Below are 13748 nucleotides of genomic sequence, written 5' to 3'. Positions count from 1 at the left end.
ATAAATCTGTAACGTCTTGTTACTGCCACTGAACACAGCCCTCTCAGCCTAGAATTCAGAGATTAGAGAAATTAGAAACAAGTGTAGACCCTTCATGGCCTCAAGCCTATTTTGTTATTCAATTAAATAATGGCTTAAGTATCCGAATAGGACAAATACCAAACTTTAAACGGATTATGTTTTTGATGCCAAAAGAAATGTGAAGACAGGGGACCAAAGGCTTAGCATAATAACGTAGATTTTAAGGAGTGGTCTAAGTAAGATAAAAGAGAGTCAGTGATTTTGGAGGAAATTCTAAAATAGAAGGCATTGTTGTGGTAATGAAAAGAGGGATGTGCACGTGGCTAGAACTGTAGGAGTGAAAGATACCTACAGCACAGAAAAAGGCCCTTTGGCCCATCCTATCTGTGCTAGTCAAAAACAACCATCGAAATATTGTAATTCCATTTTTCAGCTCTTAGCCTGTAACCTTGTGTGCCTTGGCATTGCAAGTACACATCTAGATACTTATTAAATGTTATGTGGGTTTCTTCCTCTACCATCCTTACAAGTTGTAAGCTCCAGTTACTCACCACCCTTTGGGTTAAAAGCTTTCCATCATATCTCTGACAAGCCTTCTACCCCCTGCTCATTGGTCCCTCAATCAAGGGGGAATGTTCCTGTTTCCCCAAGGGGGAAAACTTCCTGTTTTCCCTGTCTATAATTTTAAACATTTAATGAGAGGTTCCTCTACTTCTAGGAAATCAACCCCAGTCTCTCCACTCTCTTTTCATAACTGAAACTTGCCAGCCCAGGCAACATCCTGGTAAATCTCCTCTGCACCCTCTCTCGTGCTATCACGTCTCTCCTACGGTGTGAATTCCTCAACTACTCACAGTACTCTAGTTGTTGCCTCACCAATACTTTATACAGTTCCAGCATAACTTCCTGCTCTTAAAATCTATTCCTTGGCTAATGATGGTAAGTATCTCATATGCCTTCTTAACCACATCATCCACCTGTCCTGATACTTCAAGGAACCAGTGCACATGCACACCAAGGTCCCACTGGTCTTTGGTGCTGTCCAGAGTTCTACCACTGAGAATGTGTTCCCTTGCCTTGTTTGACCTACCCAAGTTCATCACCTCACTTTTGTCCTGATTGAATTCCATTCACCACCACTCAACCCATCTATATCTTCTTGTAATCAGAGGCTATCCTTATCATTATTTACCGCACTACCAATTTTTGTATCATCTGTGAACTTACTGATCATCCCTCCTACATTCAAGTCTAAATCATTTACATAAGCCACAAACAGCAAGGGCTGATTCCTGTGGGACCCCACTGGTCACAGACTTCCAGTTGGAAAAACACCCCTCTAGTTTTGCCAATCAGCCAATCGTGGATTCAGTTTGCCAAATGTCCTTGAATCCCATGGATTCTATCACTCCTATTTGTCGAACTCTATCAAAATCCTTATTAAAATCCCAGTATACCACATCACAAGAATTGTTGTCATCTGCACACCCAATCACCTCTTTGAAAAATTCAATCAAGTTGGTCAGCATGACCTGTTCTTAAAAAACTGTGCTGACTGTTTTTAATTAATCCCTGCCCCTCCAAATTCAGGTTAGTTCTGTCCCTCAGAATTGCTTTCAATGGTTTTTCCTCCACCAAGGTTAGACTGACTGGCCTGCAGTTTCCTGCTTTATCCCTTGCTACCTTCTTGAGTAATGGCACTACATTGGCTGTCCTCCAGTCCTCTGGCATTTCTCATGTGGCCAGAGAGAAATTGAAAACTTTTGCAAGTGCCCTGCTATTTCCTTCTGAGCGTCACTCAATAATATGTGATACATTTCATCCAGGCCTGGAGATTTATCTACTTTTAAGCTTGCCAGACAACTTAGAAACTTCCAGAGGATCTCAAAGGGTTGCACTCCAGAGGATCTCAAAGGGTTGCAGAACTGGAAAACATACAGAAATCAAGAGGGACAATGCCATGGAGGAATTCGAAAATAAGCATGAGAATTTTATTTTGGAATAATTTGCTGCAACTACATAGAATTTATAGAACAGAATCAGACCATTCAGCCCAATTGGTCTGTGCTGGTGTTTATGATTCCATGCTACCAAGCAATTGTATCTCAACCTAAAATAAAATTATTTTAGAGCAGTTAATTTTAATGTAACCTAGCCAGAACTTCTGAAACAGAGTACACATTACATCAATAGTGTCATGGAAATCATTGGGTGGAGCAACAGTGAGTTGGTACTGACTGTACACCACTGATAGCAGAATTGACTTATTACATAGATAACAAAGATAATTAATGTTGGCCAAACACTCCTCATGTATGTGTATGTTGTTGAAATCAATAAGTTGATTTTACCTTAGTTACACATTTACTAATACTAACCATCTTTATGGTTTCAGAATGCAAAAAACTATGCTACATAGTGCAAATGCTGCTGACGTTAAAATAGGAAGATAGTTGTCCTCTAGCAGACAGTACAAATGTTAAAGAAAAAAAAGGTTTGCATTTATATGGTGTCTTTCACAATGGGTCAAAGCATTTTAATTATAATCATACAATTAGTAATTTACCTTACAAATGTGGCCGCTGTTGTAATGTAGGAAACATTAAAGTGAAAATAAACAAGTGACCTGTTTTTTTGCAACATTGATTGAAGGATAGTTGTTGGCCAGAACACTGAGCAAACTCGCTTGTTTTTGATTTTAAAATAAGTCCGTGGGTTTTTTTCACATTCATTTAAGTGCATTGGCATAATATCACATCTGAAAGTTGGCAGCTCCATCAATCTAGCACTCCTTCAGCACTACACTGGGAGTTTCTGCAGCATTGATTTTTTTGTACTTCACTCCTAGAGTGGAATATGAACCCAAACCTTCTGACTTAGCAGAGGAATGGCACTCAGTGACCCTCAGCTGAAACCTGAAAGCATTGCTGTCATCCTGAGCAGGAAGTTTAAAAGTGGACTGAAGTTATTTTTCAGAGATATGGGTAATAACAACTATCTGTTGCTTATCATCCGACAGTGTTGTTTTAAACAGCAGCAATTTTATAAATATCCCTGTTTGCTCTGAAAGCAGAACTACTGCACAACAGACCCTGAAATATAATTGGCAGTAGGATCAGTTTCAGAGAACACAGTTGCAAAGTATAATACTGCAGTTTTCTTATATCTTGCTCAATGCTGTTTCTACCCTCTCCACCTTACTACCTCTCTCTTGTTTAAGTTCCTTCTGTAAAATGACTATTTTGACCTAAACTTTTCTTGACTTGAAATAATATCATCTTATGTAACTTGGTGTCAAATTTTATTTTATAAACCACATATAAAGCAACTCAGGACACTTTACTAAGGTAAAGGTACAATATAAATGTCAGTTGTTTCTTTTGACACAGATCCTTTTGAAAAACAAGCAAAATAGAAGAATATTCCTGACACTTCCATTTCTTATTCAAGTTGACTTACTGGAATTTGACATGATTTAAAATGAAAAAAGCTATTTTTTACATTATATCACTTAATCTTCTGCATAGACATCTTTCAATTTGAATCACCTAATAAACTTAGAAAGTAAAATAATAATAGATTAAAATGATTGTTTTTCACAAAGGAAGATTAACCACACATATTTTAAGTGCTCTCTGTGTAACTAAGTATGAACGCATAATTAGACTGTTTGGAAACCAAGATTATGAGACATAAAGGACCATGCAAGAAATATTTACACTTATATTCTGCTTTTCACAACCACTGGACATCTGTGATTTACAGTCAATGAAGTAGTTTTATAATGTGCAAAATGTGTCAGCCAATTTGCACACAGCAAGATCCCATAAGCAACAGCAAGAAGGTAATGACTGACTGATCTGTTTTTAATTATGCTGCTTGAGAGAAATGTATTGACCCAGGACAACAAGAAAAACTCCCCTGCATTGCTTCCATACAATGCAATAGGATTTTTGAATTCACTTGCAAGGACAGACTTAATGCCTCATCAGAGAGCTAGCAATTCCAACGTTATAGCATTTTCTCAATGTCAGCTTGTACTCAAGTCTCTGGAACAGGATTTGAACCCATGATCTCCTGACTCAGAACTTACAGTATTACCCACAGAAATGCATCTGTTCTTTCTTCTGCTAGTATGGTAGTTATATGATATAGCAATATGGAATTTCTGACTCATCATTACCAACCAATCTCTCTCAATTAGTCTACAGCAAACCCAGACAGGAGATGGGATAAACACATACTATTGGAGAGCTTTGAGAATGTTTCTGTAATATAGGCTGTATTTTACATTTTTATGGGAGGGATGTGGGGTATAGAGTGGAAACTGAGCAGTCTGCTCTCTTCCTCCCTTGCCATCAGATCATTCAATGTCAGATGATCAATTAGTGGCCATTCAGGTAGAATGAGTAAAGTAAAAGGAGTAGTTCCATGCCCAATCACCACTTTAGGCCAGGAGTCAGGGGACAGAGGGGTAAGGCTATGAAAAAAAATTAAATCAAAGACTCCCTCTCTAAATCTCTCTCTCTCTTTTTAACTGAAGAATATAAAATTATTTAAACATGAATTTAAAAGAATTCCAAAGATGCTACAACCTTCTCCAGCAGAATCTGTTGTTACCAGGTGGTAGGTCTTTTCCACCACTGTTGGGCTGCTTCTGCATAGCTGCTATCAAACATCCCAAAATCTTTAATATCTGGCACCAAAATAAATGCAGTAGAAAACAACTAACTGTGGATGATTGTGTCATTTGACAAGTTCAATAGCTTATCCGTCAGTAATTTCAAAATATAGTGACATCTGAAATCAACCCCACTTCACCTGCCACAATTTGGGACGAGCACCATGGCATTTTACTACTCATCGGACATTATTCCACCCTGTTTTACATTTATGCGGGGCAGTGGCCCCAGCTGATTTATGGATATAACATCCAGCCCCTTGAGCCAGAGATTAGCAGCTATGTATTTCCCGAAAGTATGGGATCCCACTAAATGTTTTCACTGAGAGCTTTTCCGAGACAATAAAAAAGAAATAAAGTTCAAAAATGGTTTGCATTTGTAGGGCTTGAGTTCTTTTTAAACCAGAGTGCATCAGAAGAATTTTATGATTTAAATTGATATGATATAACCACAAATGAATGCTCAAAAGTTATCCTAGCAGTGTACAAGCATTAACAACACAGGGAGTACTTAAACTACGATTTAAAGAATGTAATATAAAAATGTAATAACTAGCAATTCAGCCCCTCATGCCTGTTCTGCCATTTGGTACCATCATGGTCGACCTCATCTCAGCCTCGAATCCACTTTCCTGTTTTGCTATCTGTAGCCTTTCAAACTGTTACTAATTAACAATGTCTTTCTCCTCCTTAAGTTTACTCAATGTCCCAGAATCCACCATGCTCTGAAGTAGTGTATTCCACAGATTCATGACCCTAACTTCTCCTTACCTCTAATTTGAATCTGCCACCCATTATCCTAAAACTAAGACCTCTTATTCTAGATTGCCTCACATAAGGAGACATCCTTTTCACATTTACTTTGTCAATCTCCTTTAGAATCTTATAAACCTCAATTAGATATTCTCTCAATCTTTTAAATTCCAGACTGGAGAAGCCAAAAGTCTTCATAAGAAAATCCCCTCATCTCTGGAATCAATCTAGTGAACCTCCTCTGAATTTCCTCCAACACAACTGAGTCTGTCCTCAAGTAAAGGGAGCAAAAGACTCCAGGTACGGTCTTAACAAGGCATTGTACAGTAGCAGTAGCACTTCCCTACGTTTATATTCTATTCCTTGTGTAATAATTGTCAGAAACTAAACACAAAAACCTTATTGCAACACTACTCACAAGCAATGCTCGGGATTCATTAGTATTAATTTATATAGTGTTCAAATTACATTTACTAATTGTTACCTGTATTATTCATTATCTTATTTACTTTTCACTATTTGTATTTTACAAATCCTGCGCCATAAGTATAAGATAGTCACAAATAAATTCATTCGAGAACGTAGCAGAAATGTGAAGAGGATTAGATTGTGGAACCTATTATCACAGGAATGTTCAATGCAAATGTATAGATGCATTTAGGGGAAGCCAGGTAAACACCAGGAATAGATGAAGATGTTGACAGAATGATATGAATTCATATGGGTGGAGGCTCCTCTCAAGTATAAACAATGGCACGGACCAGTTGGTCCTGTTTTTTGTTGTAACTTAATATAATACTTGAGTCAGTTTTGTAATTTTACACCAATGCTCTTAATCTAAACTTCCCCATGTATCTATGATGTCTTCAAACATGCAGAAGGAGTGATAACATTGAACCACTTCCCACCTTCGATGGATTGATGGTTAAAGTTGGATATTAATAATGCTGAGCCCAGTGAGGCTTATCTTGCTGTAAAGAATGGGGAACCTTAAAAACAAAGAAATGTAATCCTTAATTTAACAAGTTGTTAAAAGCTTATTTTATGATTAGTAATTTTGCTTTAACTAACTCTGAACCAGTTAAATTCATTTACCTAATTATAGAGTTTTGATGCTGTTTTAACATAGGCATTCATTCTTGGGGTCTGCAAGAATTCAACTCACCCATACTTTAAAATGTATCCATGAAATTCATTACTTCCAAATAAGCACATTTCTGAAAATCAGACCCTTGCATTCTGACTTAATAGGATCAGCAGGTGGATTCATTCCAATCCCTGAAGATAATATAGGAAGGAGGAGCATGTACAAAATTGGAACGTTGCGCACCTCAGCTTCAGGAAACCTTCCCAGAGATGAGAAATGGCAACAAACCTTGTCGAGGCAGGTCTCCAACCAAACTGCTTTAAATGTCAATTAGCTCTTATCTTTGGACACTACTGGAATTTTGTAAGTGTGACTCAGGTCCTCCATCATGTCACTCTTATCTCCCCACCCCCCACCCCACCCCCCCCCCCCCCCCCACCCTGATATCTCTGTACAAGGTGCCACAAGGCCATCTCACAGAGAAAGTTCAAAGCCTGTTTACGTTTAATAAAAATGTCTATACAGATGCTGGAGATTTGAAATAAACATAGGGAGTGCTGAAAATACCCAGCAGGTCTGTAGTTCAATTTAATGTGGCTCTTCTTCAAAACTCTCTTTACTTTTGAGGCTATTGAAGAGCTAATCAGCAGTGAATGGCTAGGCCGCTCTTGCCCATCTAGCAGTCATACTTTTGAGGGAAGAAATCCTGGAGATGAACGTCTGTGAAGGTTATATTCTGTGAACATTGCATGCATGCTAATGCGGCTGCCTCCTTACAGTCTGGCCTCATTGTTTTCCTCAGCCCACAGGGTGTTAGTCTTAATGTCACTAGGGACATGAGTTCAAACCCTACAGCTAATAGAGGAATTTGAAATAATTTAATAAATAATCGTTAATGAATAGTTATGGATAATTCTGATTAGTTTTAGTCTCTGAAATGGTGACGATGAAACTCTCATTAATTATCACTTCCTAATGCCATTGGGGTAGGAAATCTGCCATTTTTGTACAGTTTGGTCTATGTGTGACTTCGCTATCACTATCTCACTGCCACACCCTTTGCCCCAGACCTGGATATGTCAAATTTGGGCTACATGTGACTCCAGGCCCATAGCAATGTGGTTGACTGTTAACTGCCTTTTAGAATGACTAAGCAAGACAGTCAGATGAAGGAATGGGATAAAAATGCTGGCCTTGCCAGAGATGCTCTTCTCAAAATAATTTAAAAAACAGCACGGCTGTCAAACTCCATTGCACTGGCTCATGTACATCCAACACCTTGACCACAGGAACCTACCTGACATCCTTGACTAGAATTTCCTGAATGAATCCTCCTGTCAACATACTTTTGAACCAAGTGGAGTCAGGGTCTGGAAATAGTTTTGATACCTGAACGTTTTAAAAGAGAAGATTCTGCCCATTGTTTCAAACTTTGATTTGTATCAGATTCAATTTTAATTCCTTTTAAGTGACTAGGTTTGAAAAAAATCAAAATCCTACTGTTAAAGTACTTATTTGAAATGGCTCAGGGAATCCCTAATGGACTTGACCTGTAAGCCTCTCTTGATTCATCCTGGAGATTGTGCTCTCTGGCAGTCTGGAATATAAAACTCTTACAGACAGTTTAGTTTAAATTATTATCTTTATTTACCAATGGCATCTGTGTTACACTATAATATAGATACCTACAAACCAGACTTAAGCTAAGATTCTAAAACCATTAGCATAGTAGCGGCACCAGCCCTTACCCCTAAGAGTTCTCTCAGGCCACTCCCCTTATTGCTGCAAACAAGCTGTCTTTGTACAGAATTTGATACTGAGATTACAAAAACACCACACGTCCTTAATCAGATAAGCAGCAATAAAATGGCAAAAGCTTGTAGAGGAAAAGAAACTAATTGACAGATCTGAGTACACTTGACTAATTAAGCTACATGCACATCAAAGTGGGAAACCCTGATCAAGCCAGGTCAAATGGCCAATTGCTTTGGCTAGATAATCTTCCTTTTTAACAGTACATCATGACGAGAGACTAGTCTAAACTATGTGGAAACGGTCATGAGGTGACCTCGCTCAGCTAACATGCCCAGTATCATTGTCCTACAAAATGGCTTTTTTTTTAAATCATCTTAGATTCCCAAAATGCAACTTAAATTCATAACATTCCCAGATCTTGAGCTCCAGGGAACAACACACAAACATTCAATCCATGACAAGCAAGTGTACACTCAAATCAGATCATAAAGAGTTAACCTTTCCACCAGCTTCCATCCTGTCTCTCCGTCTCAGTGTCTCTTGTACCCTGAGGTCAGTGAATGTAATTTAGAGAAGAATGTCTCTCTCTCTCTCTCTCACACACACACACACACACGAACATAGAGTCATAGAGATGTACAGCATAGAAACAGACCCTTTGGTCCAACCCATCCATGCCGACCAGATATCACAACCCAATCTAGTCCCACCTGTCAGCACCCGGCCCATATCCCTCCAAATCCTTCCTATTCATATACACATCCACATGCCTCTTAAATGTTGCAATTGTACCAGCCTTCACCACTTCCTCTGGCATCTCATTCCATATACGTACTATCCTCTGCGTGAAAACATTGCCCCTTCAGTGTCTTTTATATCTTTCCCCTCTCACCCTAAACCAATGCCGTCTAGTTCTGGACTCCCCGACCCCAAGGAAAAGACTTTGCCTATTTATCCTATCCATGCCCCTCATAATTTTGTAAACCTCTATAAGGTCACCCCTCATCTTCCGACGCTCCAAGGAAAACAGCCCCAGCCTGTTCAGCCTCTCCCTATAGCTCAAATCCTCCAACCCTGGCAAATCCTTGTAAATCTTTTCTGAACCCTTTCAAGTTTCTAAACATCTTTCCAATAGGAAGGAGACCAGAAGTGCACGCAATTCCAACTGTTTTACTATCTCACATTTCAGCCTTTGTGTTTTCCTAGCTTATAAGCATAATGAGACATTCACATTCCAGTACAGTCAAGATTAGGGAGCTGAACTTCATAAAATTAAATCAGCTCAGTGTGGTATACATGAAAATGTATCAGCTCAGTGTGGTATACATGAAAATGTATTCTATTACATGTGTATTCCACTTAGCTTATTAAATTACAAGTTATTTTCCTACTGAGTATGAGTTTGTTCAGAGTCTTCAATATAAAGCAGAAATTTAGTTATCCAACCTCCAACTGTAAAATATGTTCAGCATCCAGCCCTTGGGGTCAAAAGGAAGTCTTGAGACACATTCCACAAGTGAACAAATGTTATCACCTTATTTACACCGATCTATTGACACTAAGAGCAAATGGGCTACCACCGTGGTCAAGCGCTTTCCTGCATATCCTGTAGAAGATGTGTCAGATGTAAGGCCATGAGCTTTCTCACTACAGCACAGAAGGAAGCCATTCTTTGCCAGATCTTTCATTTAAGTCCCTTAGACAAACAAAAACAGAAATTGCTGGAGAAACTCAGCAGGTCTGGCAGCATCTATGGACAGAGGACAGAGTTAATGTTTAGAGTCCAGTTCATTTGCTCTTGCCTCGCAGACCTACAATTGTTTCTGTTTCAAATATTTATCCAATTCCCTTTTGAAAGTTACAATGAATAAACTTTCACATTCCTGGAGTTCCTCGGACCTACCAAAACCTCTACACTGAAAAGAAATACAAGAATATTTCAGGGCTTTCAGCTTTACAGATAGATGGGGAAATCTGTGGCTGTTCTCGTCTGAAAATGTCTGTTCTTGTCTGAAAAAGAGAAGAGTGAGAGGAAATTTGATAGATACTATACACAGGGTAGTAGGATTTCAGAGAGACAATGTTTTATCATTTTTTAAATAAATATTTCGTAGCTTCCAGGTCATGGGTCACATACAGGAACTGGTTTTACATGACTCAAATGAGAAGATAAATATATCAGGAAAGACTGAACAAACATGAGCTGTTTTCTCTTGAAAAGAGGAGGCTGAAGGGTGATCTCATAGAATTCTTTAAAGTTGTGAAAGGATACACATAGAGAAGATATTTCTACTTGTCGAGAGGACCATAAATGCTAGATAGTCAGTACTAAATGGAAATGAAGCCCTAGAGTGTGGAAGCAGGCCATTTCGCCCATCAAGACCATATTGATCCTCCAAAGAGCATCCCACCCCCACCCTATAACCCTGCATTTCCCATGGCTAATCCACCCAGTCTGCACACTATTGGCAATTTAGCATAGCTTATTCACCTCTCTGCACATCTTTGTGACTGTGGGAGGAAACTGGAACACCCAGAAGAAACCTACACAGACATGCAAACGTCACACAGGCAGTGACCCAAGGGTGGGACTGAACCCAGGTCCCTATTGCTGAGAAGCAGCAGTGCTAATCACTGAGCCACCACATTGCCCAACCAATAAAGTGTTGGTAAGGGGGGTGGTGAAAATGTGAAAATAAGTATCACAAAAAGCTATTAAAGAGCAAGATACAGTTAAGCTTTGAGAGAAAAAGAAAGAGAAGAATGTGCTGAGGGTAAGTTTTTTTTATTCATTCATGAAATATGCATATTGCTGGCTAGCCAGTATTTAAGGCTCGGAAGGCAGTTAAGAATCAATCACATTCCCTGGGTCTGGAGTCACATGTAGGTCAGATAACAGATTTACTTCCCAAAAGGACATTAGTGAACCTGCTTGTTCCAATGGCGAAAAAAATTAAAAACAGAGGACACAGATTTACGTTCACGAATGAAAGAACCAACCAGGACATGACAAAGAATATTTTAATGCAGCAACTGATTAAAACTTGGAATTTATTGCATAAGAGAATTTGATTAACATCTGAAAAAAAAATTCCAGGGTTGGGGCAAAGAGTGTGGGAGTGAGATTGGCTAAATTACTGTCACAGAGAGCCAACAAGGATGGGCTGAACAGACTCATGCTGTAAGCATTCTACAATTTTGTTATACTGTATTGATATTTGGTTATTTTTGGAACAGAAAATTATGTGAACTCTGTAGGTCTGTGCCAACCGATCAATAAATTTGCAACAATCAACAGAGCAACCTTTTATACCAGACTTTTATTGAGTTCACATTTCACAATCTGTCATGGTGAAATTCAAACACACGTCCCTAGAACATTAGCTATTCTACCATCTCCCCCTAGGACTGAGGAGGAGCAGAAGAAAACTCATGTGGTGCATCAACACCAGCACAAACTAGTTGGACTGAATGAATAGTTTCTGTGGTCTACCCTCTGTATAATACTTTTCTGATTATCTGCATCATTCTACTTAAGATTCCTGCGTAGGCTTCTCTGGATTTTCCCCTGCTGACTTCAAAATTTTACTAAAATGCTCCTTGTTGTGAAGGAGAATCTGAAACTGAATATTTAATATTGTTTATTTTCTCCATACAAGGTGTTGACACACAGAAACAGGAGGAGCCCATTCAGCTCCTTATCTGTTCTGCCATTCAGTTAGGATATTACTGATATGCTGTGTGTTGCCAACAGTTTTCATTATTTTTTGGTTTCCAGCATATGGATTGTTTTACTTAAATTGTTAGGTGACTTTAGTATATAACTGTAATCTGTCATATTCTTTGAAGCATATTTTGCACACTAATTAGGTATTTCACGAACAGATATATGTACATTCATACAATAAACAGGAGATCCCCTGATAACAAAGATTTTGTAATAATGCTTGATCACAAATGGAAATGAAACCTCTAGATGACAGTGATTTGATATTAAGCTTCAAAATCATAAGGAGAGCGTGCTGTTTCAGAAAGTGCTCTGGTCAATAGTCATCTATTGCATAACATCACAAAAGACAAGTAATCTGATCATTTATCGCATTGCTGTTGTGGAAGGTTTCTGTGCTGGACTTGGCAGTTATATTTTCAACATTGCAGCAAGAATTATACTTCAAGAAGTAATTCAATGGCTGTAAACTCTTTGGGACATCCTGAAAGTGTGAAAGGTGCCATAGAAATGCAAGTTCTCACACACAGGAAATTTATGATTTGATCTTATTGCTGGGTGTGGACACATTAAAATCTTCATTGCTTCTGGTACTTGGGCCTCAAGCGTCTTCGTAAAGCTGTTTATGTGTTTGCCTTGCCAATAGTCATTGAAGGAAAAGTTGGCTGAATATTTTCAGTGTTACAGAATAAGGCAGTGGTGAGGTGTGAGCTGTCACTTCAGAAATACTGCTTTCGGCTTTCATGGGAGGAGACTGTACAACTGATTTGTATCCAGTTTTTCAACTTGCTGTCTCTAAGAAAGAAGTTAAATTGATAGAGCATCGTTTATGACAAGAGGATGTCCCAAACTGCTTTATACCCATTGAGGTGGCTTGAGACATAGTTACTGTTGTAGCTTCTGAATCATAGCCACCAATTTGCATGTATGGAGGTCCCTCAAACAGCAATGTAAAAATGAATGGAATCTTCTGTTCCCTGAAAAGGCAAGCTTGGAAGAGCTAATGGCACTTAATGATGCAGGATGGTGGCCTTCGTAAATCCTGCCATTTTCTGGCTCCCACAGAAATATGTTCTGCTCGAGCAGCCTCATGCTTGATCTTTCTGCTCCATTACCAACTGAGGCCTATGTGTGAAAAATTAGAAATCATTTAAAAACCTAATCTTGGCACTGCTGATATTAATCTAGCTACAGCATATTAGAAAATGGGATTAAAATAGATGATTGATGACTGATGTGGTCATGATGGGCTGAAGGGTGTTTTCCCTGTGCTGTAAAAACTCAATGATAACAGCCTTTACACTGTGGTAAGATTGTCACATCAGCGGGGGAAGGTGATCAGTGCCTGATCAATGGACAGAACATCAGGTGGTGTTTTCGCTGGGAGCCATCTCCCGTCCTTGCTTCTGAAACCCTTGCTGTCCTCACTCTGTGAGCCCCAACCCAATACACTCCATCCCCTATATTGTTTAACTCTGTCCTGGGTACCTCATGATCCTGGGATTGTGAGGGTGTGTACTTCCTGCAGGAGCCATGGCTTTCCCCAGTGTTGCTGAGCGCAAGTGTTGCCAGGCTATGTTTGACTGGCAACACTTGCAGACTTGAAACTCTCTCCCTGGATCTTGATTTTATGAAAGGCCGACAGTGGACTCACCACTGCCTGATGTTGCCTGAACTGCTGTGCTCTTCCAGCACCACTAATCCAGAATCTGGTTTCCAGCATC

At 39.1% G+C, this 13748-nt stretch overlaps 1 long non-coding RNA gene across 1 annotated transcript in view; it reads right to left on the bottom strand.

The window, feature by feature from the left end:
- LOC148150131 (uncharacterized) overlaps positions 1-13748 on the bottom strand; it is a 42818-nt gene continuing 29070 nt past the window's right edge. Inside the window, exon 3 of the long non-coding RNA XR_015756947.1 lies at positions 1-48. This is a non-coding gene — a long non-coding RNA (uncharacterized LOC148150131). The remainder of the gene's footprint in view (positions 49-13748) is intronic.

This window comes from Chiloscyllium plagiosum, unplaced genomic scaffold (genome assembly GCF_037043375.1).
Source record: "Chiloscyllium plagiosum isolate Xiang-an unplaced genomic scaffold, Cpla_swu_hap1 HiC_scaffold_4, whole genome shotgun sequence".
Classification (NCBI taxonomy): Eukaryota; Metazoa; Chordata; class Chondrichthyes; order Orectolobiformes; family Hemiscylliidae; genus Chiloscyllium; species Chiloscyllium plagiosum.
This window is presented reverse-complemented; position numbering and strand designations above follow the sequence as displayed.